This window comes from Protopterus annectens, chromosome 5.part1 (assembly GCF_019279795.1).
Source record: "Protopterus annectens isolate FY-2018-M chromosome 5.part1, PAN1.0, whole genome shotgun sequence".
NCBI classification, from domain to species: Eukaryota; Metazoa; Chordata; order Ceratodontiformes; family Protopteridae; genus Protopterus; species Protopterus annectens.
In genome coordinates this window covers 521,821,738-521,838,586 of record NC_056736.1, presented here as the reverse complement: position 1 = coordinate 521,838,586, position 16,849 = coordinate 521,821,738, and the positions used below count along the sequence as shown (strand labels likewise).

The 16,849-nt window shown below is 38.5% G+C and overlaps 1 pseudogene; it reads left to right on the top strand.

The window, feature by feature from the left end:
* Positions 1–9,790: 9,790 nt before the first annotated feature.
* Positions 9,791–9,907, top strand: LOC122803689 (annotated as a pseudogene).
* Positions 9,908–16,849: the final 6,942 nt, after the last annotated feature.

The following is a 16,849-nucleotide window of genomic DNA, read 5'->3' as shown; positions in this document are numbered from 1 at the left end:
AGTGATGGAAACAGAATAGGCTGACTTGAGCGCTGTATATCAATAGATGTTTCAGATACAAAGCACTTAATAGTGCTTTCCCACCAGCATTTTAATACCTTATAATGATGTTCCTACAGGGGCAAAATTGAGCATTCTTAAATGTTAAATGTAACTAAAACTTCTGAGAGCATCAGAAAAATATGCTTACCAGAGGCATTATTAAGCGTTCGCAGTGGAATCCATCATCAGTGTAGTCAGGTTAAAAATCTTTCATAATGTTTTCTCTTCTTCCTCCCCATCATACTATGTTCCAAATTGTGAACATTTTCAGAGAAGATATTTAACTCAAGAAAGATGTCAGCAAAAGGTAAGCATGTCAAGTGCTTTAACTTAAGTGGCATGTTTATATTTTACTATTTTTGTCTCAAGGGAGCTTAGTTTGGACAGATCTACAGTGGTAGAATGTACACGTACCTATGAACATTGTTAACCACAAGTAACAAATAAGTAAAGGATTACTAATCCAAATTTACTAAACTATATACCTTAATATTACATTTCAAGCAACAGCCAGAGCAGCAGGATTGTGTAGGAATTATACATGCTTGGTCATCTTTAAGCCCCTTCCCCGTCTGGCATAAAGTTAAGTTTGCTGTACAGGCGGCAAGGAAATTGACTCAGATTTGAAACATGGAGACAAGAACATACAGAAACTTGTAGATGCCAGTGAAAGAAGCTGTTAGGCTCATCATACAAGTTCTGCACTATTAACAAGCTGCATTCCAGGATACAGGGTTTGATTCCTTATACTTCCATTTGTCTACTGTGTGACTCCGAACAAGTCAGTTAACTAGACAAAACTGCCAAGTCACCCCTGAAAAAGTACAGGTGCGTCCAGTAGGCTTATTAGGTTGGTAAATGAATAAAATTAAAAAGTATTAAATACATGCATTTATATGTTGTGAAGGCTACCAGCCCAGCTAGCTAGAATTTTTTAAATAATTCTGTGTCGTAAATATTAATATGATCCATAGGCTTGCCTAGAAATGTAAGTAACCTGTATGTTATGTGCATTATGTGCTGAGCTTCAAAAATTTAACCACAGTGCATCCTGCTGGAAGAGAGCAGAAATGTATATGGACTATATGCCTGTGCAAATGTATGTTTTCATAGTAGAAATTGGGACATACAGAGTTAACTTGCAAACTGTGAGAACATAAGTAGAGTTTTACAATTGTGTTTAACATAGCTAGAAGACAGAATGTCTACAGCTAGAGTTTCTTTCTATTGTCTTAAGACATAAATAATTACTAGGTTTACAATGTAAATGTGTTAATTGTTTTACAACTTCCAGTTTCAGGCAAGCTTCTAAGAGAGAAGTATTTTTCATAGAGACATTTTAAATTCTGTTGGTATCTGTTTAGCCTGGGAACTAGAGGCAAATGTCAAATAGTGATGTCATCTAGCTAACCCAGCAGTAATGTATATTATTAATTTTAAGAACTATCTCAGAGAGAAAGAGCATTTTGTATTTGTCTCTGGATCTGAACACATCCATCTTCAGCACTTCTCATCTGTATTTGCCTTGGTCTTTAAGTAAGACTTAGATCATAGTATTTATTTTAGCGATGGGAAAATAGTATGATCTGTCTAGATATTTTCTGTATTTTTGAGACTGCCCTGTAATGTTGTTTGAAAGTATTTCCAGTGATTCTGAACTCTATTGTCACTGTGTTGAGTTGAGTATTGTCTTGTGCTTTTATTATTTATTATTAAATATATTTAAACCTTTTAATTGTGGCTGGTTTTGTTTAGAGATATTTAAGCTCTTAACTTATTACAGCCGAGTGACGTCTCCAGGCATTTCTGCAGTTACCTCCTACTGCGCCTCTAGGCATCAAATATCGCCTGTTCATATTTGCATTAATAATTCCAAAACCATGCTACATATAAGGTATGATTATATTTTATCATAAAGCATACATGATGGCAAACACAAATGTATTGATATATGACCTCTGTCAATTAGTATTTGTTAGAACTGTGAGGTGATAACTTCATTTTTTAAAGGCTGAAGCCATACCCACTGGGAGTTAAAGGTAGACACTCAGAAGAGCTCTACTGGAGGGAATGAGTTAAGACTACCTGCATGTATTTGGTAACACTGTACAGGTCACTCTTAAATAGCCTTAAAGTCCTGGACACAGTTACCATTTGGATAATAGTAACATTACACAGGAGAATTTGTCACCCTTTGTAAGGGCCTTTTAGTAGCTGATAAGTAAGGGTGATTGGTTACAGTGATTTCTACCTTATAGTCTGAGCAGAAGGGGGGATAGCTAGTGAACCTGTGCCAGCCTTCCTCAGGAGTGCTTGTGTGTTTGTATGTAAACCAGATCTGAAAGTGTGTGTGTGTGTGTGTTTGTGTGTATGTGTGTGTGTGTGTGTGTGTGTGTGTGTGTGTGTGTGTGTGTGTGTGTGTGTGTGTGTGTGTGTGTGTGTGTGTGAGACCTACTTAGGCAGGGACATGAAGCACTAGTTGGACAGAGAGGGTGCTGGAGGTTTTGGCTTGACCACTCGACTGAGATCTTAACCCTATAGCTCTGCCAGTGGGGAGTCTTATTGGGGATATGGAGAGAGAGAGGGAGAAACCAGCCCCAGACTGACTGTGATCTCTGTGTGCTCTTAAGGGAAATTGTAGTTTACTGTGTGTGTACTTGTCATCCTCCCAATGTGCACGTCTTTCACTGATGTTAGTGGTGAGGATTGAGGCTCCTTGATTGCTGGGCCAGTGCTGTGGCGTCACATATCTATATAAAACAAAACACATTTCTGAATAGAAAAAGATCATCAAAGTTTTGATATAGCAGTTTAGGTCCTTTGTCCTCTCTAATATCTAACCCAGAACTTCCTCAGAACTGATTAAACCATCACGTGCAGTATTTATATATATATGTTTCCATTGGAATCACATGATCATTCAGCTGACATATTATCACTCCAACAATCTAATCAATAAAAAAGGGCCTGTAGCCATGGATATGAACTTTTCCACTAACCCTGTTACTAGCTTGGTGGATATTGGTATTCTGAGGCAATGTATAAATTGCCTCGTACTTACTGACAGCCAGTTAAACCTCAAACAAGCTGATGTGGTGTGCAAGAGACATTTTTATACAATATCACTGGAGGCAAAGCTCTCATAGTATCATAGGTTCATAGGTAAATACTAAGCTATCAGTCTGCAGACTATTATAAGCCTAGCCAATAACTAAGGTCAGAATCAAACTCTGTGCCTTATATCTGTGAGATAAAGACCTTAACCATTATGCCAAACCATCCCCTCTCACATAAAACCACTCCTAATGTCAGTCAGCTCATCAGTAGTGTCCATGCAGCACCTATCACACATAGTTCAAAGCAGACACATAGACCTATATATGCTGAGGCACTTAAATGGACCCTTTGTAAACCCCAAAGACCTCCTAGATGATGTACTCATAACAAATACCCTCAGCAGCCCTGAATGCACTTTTTCAAAACAACACTCATATCAATACATGCAGACACATCTCATGGAACCTGTACTTCTAAGCCCATAAAGCAAGCCACCACACCATCCAACATTCTGGTCATTGTAGACTCCATTGTAAGACACATTGATGTCCCTCTCACGAGTCTGAATAAGGAGAAAGTTATTGTCAGTTTCTTAACACAATCCATGATTCTCATTATATATGCATTCAGGTCATTGGACCACAAATATCAGTATGATTCAGTCATAGACCATATAGGTGCAAATGACCTGAGATGTAAGAGAGGCATCATGGAGCTCTCAAAATGTCTCCCAGGCTGGTATGAGCCCAGCATTCAGCAGTATTTTACCTTCTCCAAGGATGATGCCACAATATGAACAGAAGATGGCTGACTTTTATACTGACTTTTATAATTTGCTTAGTTTCTAGTGTCATTCTAAGGGGTGCAATATTTGTCAGCATGGAAGGAGATGGTCAGCAGACCACACTGCTTTGCCAGGTATGGTTTGAACCTTTCCCCTCTAAGCTTTCTTAGCTAAAACATTGTCCTCCCCCATAGTGCCTTTTTTAGGCAATGCCAAACTGAAAGTACTTCTAACATCAGCAAATCAAAACCAAATAAATATAAAGGTGTTATTGCTCAGTGCTAGGAGTCTAAAAAAAACTCCACTCCCTACAAGCTTTCCTCACCCTAGGGAATGCTGACATCTGTGCTGTCACTGAGACATGGTTTATAGCCACAGAGAGCAAACTGGCAGTGGAAGAATATAATGCCTTCCACACATTTAGACCAGCTACTACACAGACAGGGACTAAAGATGGAGGTGTCTCAATTTACATCAAAAATAAATATACCTCAAGGCTGGTCAAGCAGGACAATGCACTTAAGCTTCTCCACATTCAAATTACCATAGGCAAAATCTCATACCACTTTCTTGCAAGCTGTAGGTCCCCCTCTATGACACAGGAAACCCATGACATGTATTTAAACTTATTGGAAACTCTCACCATGCAACTCAATAGCATATTCAATGGTGACTTTAATTACCTCATTTATTAATTGGGAATCATGTATGACAAATGATCAAGCAGAGAGATTCCTGGATTTTGTAAACAAAAACTCCCTGTACCAGATTATCGATATACTGACTAGGGTTGCAAACATACTCAATCTGGTGCTCACTAATATGGTTGAGTGCTGTATGTTCACTAGTGTAATGTCTTCTCTGGTAAGGTCAGACTATAAAATGGTCTCTTTTGAAGTAAAAATAAAACCTGGAACCCCAGCTAAACCTGGAATATTTTGAAAACTACTCTTTGGCTAACTTCCTACAATTAAGTGATATCCTGGCAAAATTACAAGCCCCCATAAACCTTAAGAACATTGCTGACTATGCAGAACTGTTCACAGAAACCCTGTACAAGCATGTTAATAGCTACATAGAAGAAGCAGTACTCACCAGGAAGAGGTATAGAACTAACTAAAAAAATATATATATAAAAATAAGCCACCCTAGTGGAATCACAATATCAATAGACTATATAACAGAAGGAAGAAAATCATGGCAAAAATTAGCACTCAGACAATGAAACAAACAACTCAGAGGACAAATAAAGTCTACCAAAGCCAGAACTTTCCTCCCAGGCCAAGGAAAACCACAAGGCATTCTTTAGCTATGTCCGCAGCCTTAAAGGCAATACACAATTGTGTGCAGAACTCCTTGTTAATGGATCCACCTATACTAAGCCAGAAGATGTAGGAAACCTACTGGCTGACAAACTCAGCTCCAACTTTACCCCTCTCATCCCCTCAACCTTCCTTCAGGAAATACCATCAAATATAACCTCCTCCACTATCACTAGAGTACAGGTCCTTAATGATTTCTCTACAGACAAGAGGACTGCATCAATGGGCCCAGACAATATCTCCAGATACCTTCTAAATAGTAAGACAAATTACCTATCAAGCCCTCTGGAATTTTTGTTTATCTGTAGTCTGCAAAAAAGTATTGTGCCTCATGAATGGACAACAACAACAGTAATCCTGCTGCAGAAAGTTGGGTCATCTACAGACCCTGGAAATTACAGAGCCATAATTCTCACTAGTCTCATATGAAAAGCCATGGAAAGAATTAGTAGATAATAACATAGGAAACCACCAGTCATGGACTCAACCCAGTCTGATTTTGTCAAGGACAGGTCATACCTACTCAATCTGTTGGACTTCTTTGAGAAGGTCACAAAACAATGGATAAGGGCAAAATTGTTCATGTTGTGTACCTTGACATGGCAAAGACATTTGACACAATACCCCACTCTGGCATTGTTGACAAACTGAAGAGGTTGGGTATAAACCTCTATGTCATCCAGTGGATAGCCAGTTGGTTCACTGACAGGACCCTTGAAGTTAGAATTGGTTAGTACACCTCTACAAGGAGGTCAGTCCCAAGAGGAGTGCCTCAGGCATTGGTGCTAGGATCACTCCTTTTGGGTATTTACTTCTTTGAAATCAAGGCCAATGTCATTGGCTTCTGGCTGATGAAATTTGAAGATGATTGCAAATTAGGAACAGTCATAGAATCCCCACCGACACAAATGTTCTCCAGAAAGGGCTAACACAGACAAATAACTCTTGTCAGAGCCATGGATGATAATTAAATGCCATGAAATGCATAGTAGTATCCATCAGAAAGTCATCCACCTCTGGTAACTACCATATTGACAACATACCTCTAAGAGTTGACCCAGTAGTCAGGGACTTGGGGACAGACATAGACAGTAATCTAGCCTTTGACTATCATGTGTCTATGGTAGTAAGGAAATTATTCTGTTGCACAACTTATAAACACTGGTATGGCATCTAGTTCCAAGGAAGTCACTGTTTTACTGTATTCGGCATTCATCAGACCTATCATTGAGTCAATGTCCCCTTTGCTAGGTACCAAACCAGGCACATCCAATAATTGGAATGTCTACAGAAGTTCCTCACTAAAAGAATACAGGGTGTAAATAACATGTTCTATACAGACCACCTCAAAGCCCTATCCCTGAATTCTGTCTTCTTTGGACTGTTGAGGGGAGATCTATACCTGGCATACAAGGCATTGTCAAAACCTGGCCTGATGGACTACCTGCATACTTGCAAAACAAACAACATAAGAATTACCTGTTCTAAAGACTTAAACCTTGTCTGTGATATAATTTTTCCATAGGTTCATCCTAAAAGGACCTACTAGACAGACAGGTATGTATCCCAGGAACATCCCTGGAACAGGCTCCCCATTCATGTGAAGCAGAGTTCCTCCCTGATCCAATTCAAATTTAATTTGGATATTTGGTTGGGGAACAGGAAATTCATCCCTGGTTTTTCACATATATCTGGATGGACAGGGTCAACTGTAAGTGGTTCATCTCTCTCAGCCCTCTGCTTGTAAATTTTTCATCTCTCAAGCCCTTGCTTACACTCAACAAGGGTATGAGAACTTGTCACAGATTTGGGATGCATAGCTAAGCTTAAAAGGTCATTGTGGTCATTAGCCTAGTAAACACCTCTGAATCTGTGAAACTAAGGGTCCCACTTCCTTCTCTGCAATGCAGCATTTGATAATTTTGGTCTTAATTGGCCTCACTGAGTGATTATGTATTATCTTGCTTTCTTTGTTTTTTTTCTCATTTTTTTATTTCACCAGTTCTACCTCTCATTATGTAGTACATCAATTTCTCATAGGTTCATAGGAGAATATTAGGTTAATGTCTCCCTTACAAGCCTAACCGTTTTTCCCAGATTTTGCCCAATTTTCTGTCTCTAGAGGAAAAATAACAAGGGTAAGCAAGTGGGGCTTTAACAATTTTTACAAATTGCCTCTGTCCATAACGGACATAGCTGCCACCCCAGGAATGATTTTTGAGATTTCCCATCCATTGGTCTACAGTGCACTTGAAGATGGTCAGGGAAGTGTTCTGCTTCACGCCAGTAGGAAGCCAGTTCCAGAGGAGGGGCAATCTCTGGGACACATTTGTCTTTCCAACATGATATGTTCATGTCAGAGATGGGGTTTAGATCCTTTGAGCGGGTAACCCTCGTGCAGTTAGATTTGTGAATATGCAAAATTTTCATCAGGGCTGGGTCAGAGACTGCTTTGTAGCTCAGGCATAAATCACCCACTAAGTAATCTTTAGGAAACTGAGTACAGTGATAGAGCTTTTAATCGGTTTGCATATGACATGCTGGTTATACCCTGCATTTTTTTTTTTTGTGAGAAACCCCTGAGAGTGCTCCAGCTGTTGTACGTGCCTTGTAATGTACATGCCAATGGGTGCCTTGTACTCAATTATTAGTCTGATGAGGTCCAAGTACAGTGGTACTATGACATCCTCAAATCTGGATGCCATACCCTTACTTATAAGGTGAGCCAGACAGAAGGATTTCCTCATCACCGTGGACACATGGTGGTCAATGTTCCGATTACAATCTCTCTAAGCAAACAGATCTCTCGCCATTGAGTCCACTCTTGGGGGGTGCTATCAGCACTGTAATTTGCAGGGGTATTTGATTTCCCAAAGGGTATTATTATGCAATTCTTTGCAATTAGTTTGAGGCCATGGCTCTGACACCATTCATTAGTCCGCATCAGTTTTTCTATAGGGTATCAACATCATTTGGTGAGTCGATGATTTCCCCCAACTTGCAGTCATCAGGAATCTTGGACAGCCAAAGTCCATCTAAATTTGCCTTGACGTCTGAGAAGTATACTCCAAACAGGAGGGGGCCCAGTACTGATCCCTGTTTTACTCTAATGATGACTGGTCTCTTGATGGATGTGGATTCCTCCACTCTAATAACGTGTCCTATCAGTGAGACATTTGGCTATCCATCTGGTGATGTAGAGGTTTATGCCCAATTTTGTGAGTTTATCTATAGGATACGAGTGGAATATTGTGTCGAATTCCTTGACCAGGTCAAGGTAGGCATATGCACTGACTTGTCTTAAGGTCATATGCATTGAGTAGCCTTAAGGTATCATTGGAGCACCTTTGCTGTGGTGTTAAATGAGTCACTGAGTTTGTGCCTTCACTAGGGCCATAAGAAGAGTATTCCTTTGTTTTGCTGGCTGTTCAGCATTTTCTAACAAATTATTTCTAGCAAATTATTGTTAGTATACATGATTGGTGTTGGCGTTTTACATTTTGAAGGGTAAAACTGCTTTTAAGCATTTACTCTAAAGAACGTGGTTGTGTATATTTTAAAAAGGTCCAGCAGTTCGAAGGCGGTTGCATTTTTGTTTTCTTCAATTGTTTTGGTGTTTGTGACTTTTCATTAGTATACATGATTCCCAGGTTGTGGAAACAAATGTGTTTCTGATCATTTCTACATAAAGTTATATGATACTCAAACACATACAAATAAGTAATTACTTCTGTACAGACATCGAGTTATGCTTCCTTGAGCATCAGGTGTGTGAGACACAAGATGTAGGGGAGCAGAATAGCAGCCACTGTTTTCTACAGGAAGTTAATTACTTCTGTGATTTCTAAATTTGCATCAGCAGTGATTTCTCTGTTTTTGGATATTTTTTTTCTGTTCATGTTTGTGTGAACCTGGAGTTGGTATACCTCTCGACTATCCAGATTTTTGCAGAATGTCCAGATTTTTGCCTCATATTTTTGTTCTGTTCCTTATAAAATGTGTGATTTTCTGGCAAATCACTGGGATAATGTGAGAAGTCACCAAATAATGACATACATTTGAGTTTCAGACTTCAAATCCTTCAGAAAAATATTTGTTAACACAAATCCTGTTACTTTAGCAACTTTCTAAATTTACAAGAGCAGTATTTAAAATGCATCCCTATTTTTAGGCCTTTGTCGTCCCCCCCCCCCCCATTATGTCAGGCTTTGTCCAGATTTCTTGCACTAACAGGTTGAAAGGTATGGTATATATACTTTTTGGTGATAACAGGCTTAGCCTTCACATTTGGGGGATACAGGAGGGCTTGCCCTCTTCCAAAATGCTTGCAGTTTACTTGATCACATTTGTGTATTTGGGATGTTAGCTTTCAGCATTATGCTTTTTGGTTTTTAGTGTTCAGGTTTCAGTAGTTAACTAAAAGAGATTCAGTAACAGGGACTAATCAAAAGAGATTCATGGTATTAATGATCATTTTCGCTGGTATTGGATGCATATGCCTTAACTCCAGATGCATCAATAAAAGAGAAATAAGACTGAACCAATGATCTCAAAACCTGCCATATATATATATATATATATATATATATTTGCACAGTGGTAATATCATAGCCAATGAAAGTTTACTGAGGTGTGATTATTGCTATTTGAAAATTTTACCCAATACCCCGATAAGTCTGTTTTTTGATATATATATATATATATATATATATATATATATATATATATATATATATATAAAAACACACACACATGCACACACACACACACACACACACACACACACACACACACACACACACACACACACACACACACACACACGCACACATTTATGTATATATACATACAGGTCTACTTGAAAAGGTTGAATCCTCACAATACCAAATCCAAAATGATCGAGAGACATCGCTGAAATAGCAAAACACTGACACTATGGACTACCGAACTTTTTCACAGGGAAAATTGACACTTGTCCAAAGTGCTACAAAAAACAAAAAGCATCCCGTCACACCAAGCCAGGTGGGGGGCTATGCCCCCCACACCCCCCAATGTGGGGGGGCTGTGGTCTACAACCCACTAACTAAATATACCAACTCCAGGATCACACTATGGTGGAGAAAAGGGCAAATTTCCCAATTTGGCCAACTGTTCATTTTCCCTGTGAAAAAGTTTGGTAATCCGTGGTGTCGGTATTTTGCCACTTTGGCAATGTAGTCTTGATCATTTTGGATTTGGTATTTTGGGGATTCGACCTTTTCAGGTAGACCTCCATATACATAGACACACATATATGTATATGAGTGTGCATGTATATATATGTGTGTATGTATATATATATATATATATATATATATATATATATATATATATATATATGTGTGTGTGTGTGTGTGTGTGTGTGTGTGTGTGTGTGTATTATATCATATGCATATGAGTTACCTTTATTCTTTCGAATGGTTATTTCATAGACAGAATGAAATATCTGATCTAGTTGTTGAATAAACATATCATCAAATACATGTTTGGTTGAGCACTGGTAGTGTCTAAGAAAGGAATATGAAATTCTGAAGGTGAGAGTAAGTTTGGGTGTAGGAGTTTGTGTGTGTGTGTGTGTGTGTGTGTGTGTGTGTGTGTGTGTGTGTGTGTGTGTGTGTGTGTGTGCACCCACACGGCGAGTGTTAACAGGTAAGGGTTAGAGTAAGCGTTAGGTAAGAAAATAGATGTAAAGTTTGCCTGTTAAATTGGATGTTAATGCCAGTAGAGTTTGCCTATGTTAAATTGGATGTTAATGCCAGTAGAGGTTGCCTGTTAAATTGGATGTTAATGCCAGTAGAGTTTGCCTGTTAAATTGGATGTTAATGCCAGTAGAGTTTGCCTGTTAAATTGGATGTTAATGCCAGTAGAGTTTGCCTGTTAAATTGGATGTTAATGCCAGTAGAGTTTGCCTGTTAAATTGGATGTTAATGCCAAAACTTTTGGATATTTTGACTGTGCCTGCATTAGGGGGTGCAAATGTGTGCACACATTTGCAGGGTAGGTTAGGGGATTAATGTAGCATTGTGTATGTGTTCATAGGTTCATAGTTATATATTAGGCTAACATTCACCATGGCCATTATAAGCCTAGCTGTGCAATCCAGCCTAGTTGTGTCGCTATGTAGCATAGGTGTTTATTAGGAGGGGACATGTTAGTTATGAAGTTTCTTGAGATAATGTGAAGGGAGTATGTTACCCTTGGCATTACTGTGCCTCGGTTTATCAGAGGTATGGGAGCTAGATCTGGGGTGAATTTCTGATTTCCTATCTATTGTTCAAGGTTACACTTAAATAGGGTTAAGGATGGACTCTGCCTCACATGGATGAAGAGCCTGTTCCTGAGCATGGGGATCCTCTGAGACATATATCTGTCTCACCAACTTGTCTTATGTCACAAGCAAAATTTAAATCCTTGGATCTAGGGGTTCTAGTGATGTTTGATCTGTGGATGTGCAGAGATGGATCTGAGGACGTCTTGTTTGCCAGATATACTGTCTCTCAGTAACCTGTAGGAGACAGAGTACAGAGACAGGGCATTAAGGGTATCAGTACAGGACAATGTTTTTGTTCTCTGGATTCTCCTAGTGTTGATGTACTTGGTATGTGTCTGAGTGCCTGTGTAATAGTAATGTCAATGAAACTGTTTATTAAGGTAAAGTGTAGGATTGGGGTTAGGGGTACATACAAGGTTAGGTTTAGTGTGCATTAGTTAGGTGGAGCAGGGGTTAGCATGCATTATTAAGATAACCCTAACCCTGCTATCACCCCTAGCCCCAACCCTACACCTTATCTTACTAAAAAAAATAAATCTGTGATACTACCCCAAATTATGTCTAAATCTTGAGTTACGGTTTTTGAATGGATCACAAAAGGAAACTGGTTGACTTCTTTATGTGATTTTTGTTTTTTGATGGTTTAAATTTCACATTTTGATTGCATGATATGCTGAGATACAGTGGGATCGATGATTCAGTCTTTCAGCATTTTGATCAAACAACAATAGATGTAATCTGAATTTTGTTTATTTTATGGATTTATCATAGAAATAAATGTTAATAATGTTAATCATGTTAAAGTTAAAGAAAAATAAATACATTATTTATATTTTTATTTTACCTCGCACGATTGTCTGTTTTCATTTGTAGTGGCAGGCTGCAATAGCCCTTAACTTAACGCTGATCCTCTCTACAGATGGTTTCACTCTTTAATTCAACATCTACCGGTACTTCTCTATTCATTTCCTATACCCACGTGAGCAGTCCTTTTTAAATTTTCAAATTGCCTGAGTTGATGAATGCACCTCTTATGCCAGGAATTCTCTTCCTGAAATGAGAAGCTTATAATTGCTAGTTAATATAAAATAGAGGATCTGGTAACTCTACAGATGTTTCTATTTTTTTAATAGTTCATGGTTTGTATTAGCTTACTAAGGTATTAGCTGTTACTTCTGTCTCTCGTAGCTGATAATCTAGGTTTCTGTCAGAAGAGTGAACGCTTAAATTAGCAAATGCTCTTATATTGAACTGTAAAACACAAAACCTGAAAATTTTGAAGGCAAGGAACATCGATTTTTTTCCCAGGGGAAAAAAATCAATGGGCTGTTCTCCGGACTTTGCTGTTTTCACCACTGTGGTGCGATCTCAGAGTTGGTATATTCAAGTTATTTTGCCTGTACATTTTTTTTTTTTTTTGGATTAGTGAATTTTTTTCCCTGGGAAAAAATTTGCTGATCTGTTCCTTCGACATTTTAAGGTTTCGCATTTTTAAGTTCGATAAAAGAGCGTTCGATCTTCTGATATAGACACAATAATCTTGAGAATTGTTCTTCTCCATTTTATTTCTGGTAGATGGTTTCTCCTCCAATTTTTCCTGAATAAGGCTGTTGACCTGAGAGTCATGAATGGCCCTATGATACTTTCTACAACCTCCAACATTTGGTTGCATATTTAATTTTGGTGCTTTATAGCTTTCACATTTGGCATTCTACTTGAACACGACTACATTTGCCCTGGCTTTTTTTTATACATCAGTTTCTAGAGCCCTTACCACCTTATTGACACACTGCCATGTGTTACTGGTTAGCAGTAACTCATGTCTGGCTATTGTATTCAGCTGCATCCTTACTCCTTTTGTGACTGCATATTACTCTGTCACTATTTCCTTTCTTTTCATTATGGCTCTTTATAAGCTCCCCCAACACTTGCATCATTCATAGGTTCATAGGTTCATACTAGGCTATCTGCCCTAGGGCATTTATAAGCCTAGCCAGAGTGTGTGTGGCTTTCACCACCCCTTAGGATGAGAATACTATACCCATTAGTTTGCTTTCATTCACTATCATTACCCACTTAATACAGTTCATGTCCATGGTTAGGTGTAGCTCTCATCTGTGCAGATTTTCACAGAATGTCAAAATTGTTGCCTCATATTTTTGGTGAGTTCCTCATAAAATTTATGATTTTCTGGAAAATCACTGAAGATTGAAGTCACTAAATAATGACATATATTTGAGTTTTAGACTTCACATCGTTCAGAAAAATGTATCCTAATGCAAGACCTGTTCTAGCACCTTTCTAAGTTTATAAGACCCTGATTTTGAGTCCCCCCCCCTTTGTTTTTGGCTTTTTCGAGATTTCTTGTTCTAACGGGTTGGAAGGCATGATGGGGAGCCTGAACTTACCTTGGCAAGCAAGGTGTATAAGCCATTAAGTCAGTCCTAGAGGAACTGCCAAAGTGTTTCAGGATCTAGACACACACACACACACACACACACACACACACACACACACACACACACACACACACACACACACACACACACACACACACACACACATCATTTAGAGCATCATCGTTTCACTCGTGGCATATCTTTCGCATATGGAAGAAAAACTGAAACCCTGGAAGTAGCCTACTTAGCATATGGAAATTATGCAGACAAAGAAGGCACCCCTGATGGGAATTCAACAAAAAAAGCTAAGCTGAGACAATAGAGTTTTTGTTGTTCTTTGATTTGTATTAAACTTAGAGCAGCAGCCTTTTGGTGGTTTCTTATTATTTGGATCCTTGGTTATATGTATATTCATGGCTACTGATCTTTTCTGCAATTTACCTATCCCAACGAACTATGGGCAACTATGTTCATCCCATTACTGATGAAATGGACAGTGGGGGGAGGGGGGTTGAAATATCTTTTCAGCCCTAGGGTAAATTTAAAGAAGAAAGAAACAAGAGAACCGATAACCCATTTCTCTCTGTGGGTCCACAAACTGTTTTCAGTTCCTCTCCAGAATTACAAGGTATGTTTGATAAATTACATAAAGGAACAGCTGTGTATTTTAATATTCTGAGTTTGAAACATTATATGGAATTGGATATAACATCCAGGGGTCTGAGAGCTTTTTAAAAACCCCACTAAACCTCTTGATTTGTCCAATGAGGAAGATACATTTCAGAAAAGGTGGACAGCTGCAGCTCACAGATGCTCCTTGGAGTGGGTCAACATACTAGTGGAGAGGGATGTTCTTAAACAGTGTAAATTGAAAGAAGAAATTCATTCCTTATGTTCTGAATTAACCACATATTCCAATGCATTTTTGTGGAGATATTTTTTTGACAGATGCTAATGATAGATTAAAGAATTTTGAGAAAGAATTGGTTGAAAGAAAAAAACAAAAACAAATTGAAAAGAGATGTATGTGATTATAACAATGGTATAGCCTTCATGTGTAAAGTCAGTCAACCGAAACACAAGCCAGGTGGCCAATCAGGACACTGCAGCACTTGTAGGAAGCCCTGTGGGGTTTTCTTTGCATCTTCAGATGGGACTGGGTTCTCTACTGAATGGGAAGGTGATAAAATGTTTTTTCCTCCTCTCCCTCTCAGGACAGTACAATACATCAACAAAGATTTGGGAATGTACAAAATCTTGGTAAGTCAACTTTTCTAATGATAGGAGGAGGGTGAGAGACAATAATGAATCCAATTATCCAGCCAGCACAGAGAGAGACCCTTTCAACCAAACTACAAGTGAAGCAAATGGCAGTGACTGAACTATTTTCTTGCTCTGTTGGTGAGAACACTAATGCTAATTTGATTATTAACTCATCTGTTTTTTCTCCTTTGAGTAATGAACAAATAGCACAATGCCGCGGTGGTACGGCAGGAGCGTTGTTACCTCACAGCAAGAGGTTCTCCCGTCCAATTCTCGGCTGGGCTTGGGAGTGCCTTTTGTGTGGAGTCTGCATGTCCTCGCTGTGGTTGGGTAGCGTTCAAAAGACATGCATGCGTAAATGGGCGTGCTTTCGTTGAAGGTTGGGCATCAAGCTGGCACCTCGGCATTTCGTAAAAATCTACTGCCAATCATTAGTGGACCGGAGTTCCGCTGTGGCGACCCCTTACCGGGAAAAGCTGAAAGACAAACAATTAACAAATAACAGTGTTTAACCTTGGGTTGAAGTTTGTTCCTACTACTTTACCTCGCTTGCATGTTTTGAATTGTGAGATATTTCATTTGGTACGTAAATTGCATTTATTACATTTTTTAACTGTAGTGAAAATTTGGCTGATGCCTCCAGTGATTTTAATTGTGTTAATGATGATAGTTGTGATGACAGTTTTTACTCATGTGTGTCTGAAGTGCGGGTTCGGAGGATCTGAAGTAAATGCATACTGCTTATTTAAAACAGGTAATATTAAGTATTTTGTTTTTTTTTTTGCCTCCTTTTAATAATGAAGGGGTCCAGCATTTTCAGCTATGCTTAACTTTACTATGGAACAACACAAATTGTTAAGCCTGCTGGCAATCGCAACAAGATTGTGATTATGCACTATATGCAATATTTAAAAATGTGTATGGAGCATTTAAATGATAGGAATGTATATGAAGAAGTTTCTTTAAATGTATATGCAGAGTAAATTAATTATTACTGAGTAAGGGACATAGATTAGGAAGATGTAGAAAAAAGATGTGCAGTTAAAGGATGCAGTATGGCCACATTTTATTGTTTGCCAAAAATTCACAAAAGTCTTAATAACCCCCAATAGTTGCAGTTTGTACATATTTTTTGCACAATATTGGTTTGTTACTTCATGAGTTTCTTTATCCCTTTATTAATAAATTGCCATTATATCAGGGGCACCCCTGATATATTTACTTATTTATTTATTTAACATTTGTTGACTGGGAAATTTTCAGCTGAGGCCCGTGGAGAAATGCTGCAGATGCATGTGTTTGGAATGTGGGAGGAAACCAGAGTACTCAGAGGAAACCTACACAAATGCACAGAGGACATGCAGACTCTGCACAGAAGGCAACCCAGCCGAGAATTGAACCAGAGAACCTCTTACTGTGAGGTGGCAATGTTAACCACTGCACCACCTAATTCTGTCGCTTTCTTGTCAAAACTTTAAGGATTTAATGTGGACAACCAACATGTACTGGTTAACTTTAGACGTGAGGAGCCTTTATATAAATATTTAACATGTACAAGGGATTCAAGCTCTGCAATATACTTTGGGGAAAAGTTCTCTTATTATTTTTGTTATTGAATTGCTGCAGTTTAGTTTAACTAATTTGAATATAATAATGTCCTTTACCATCAGCT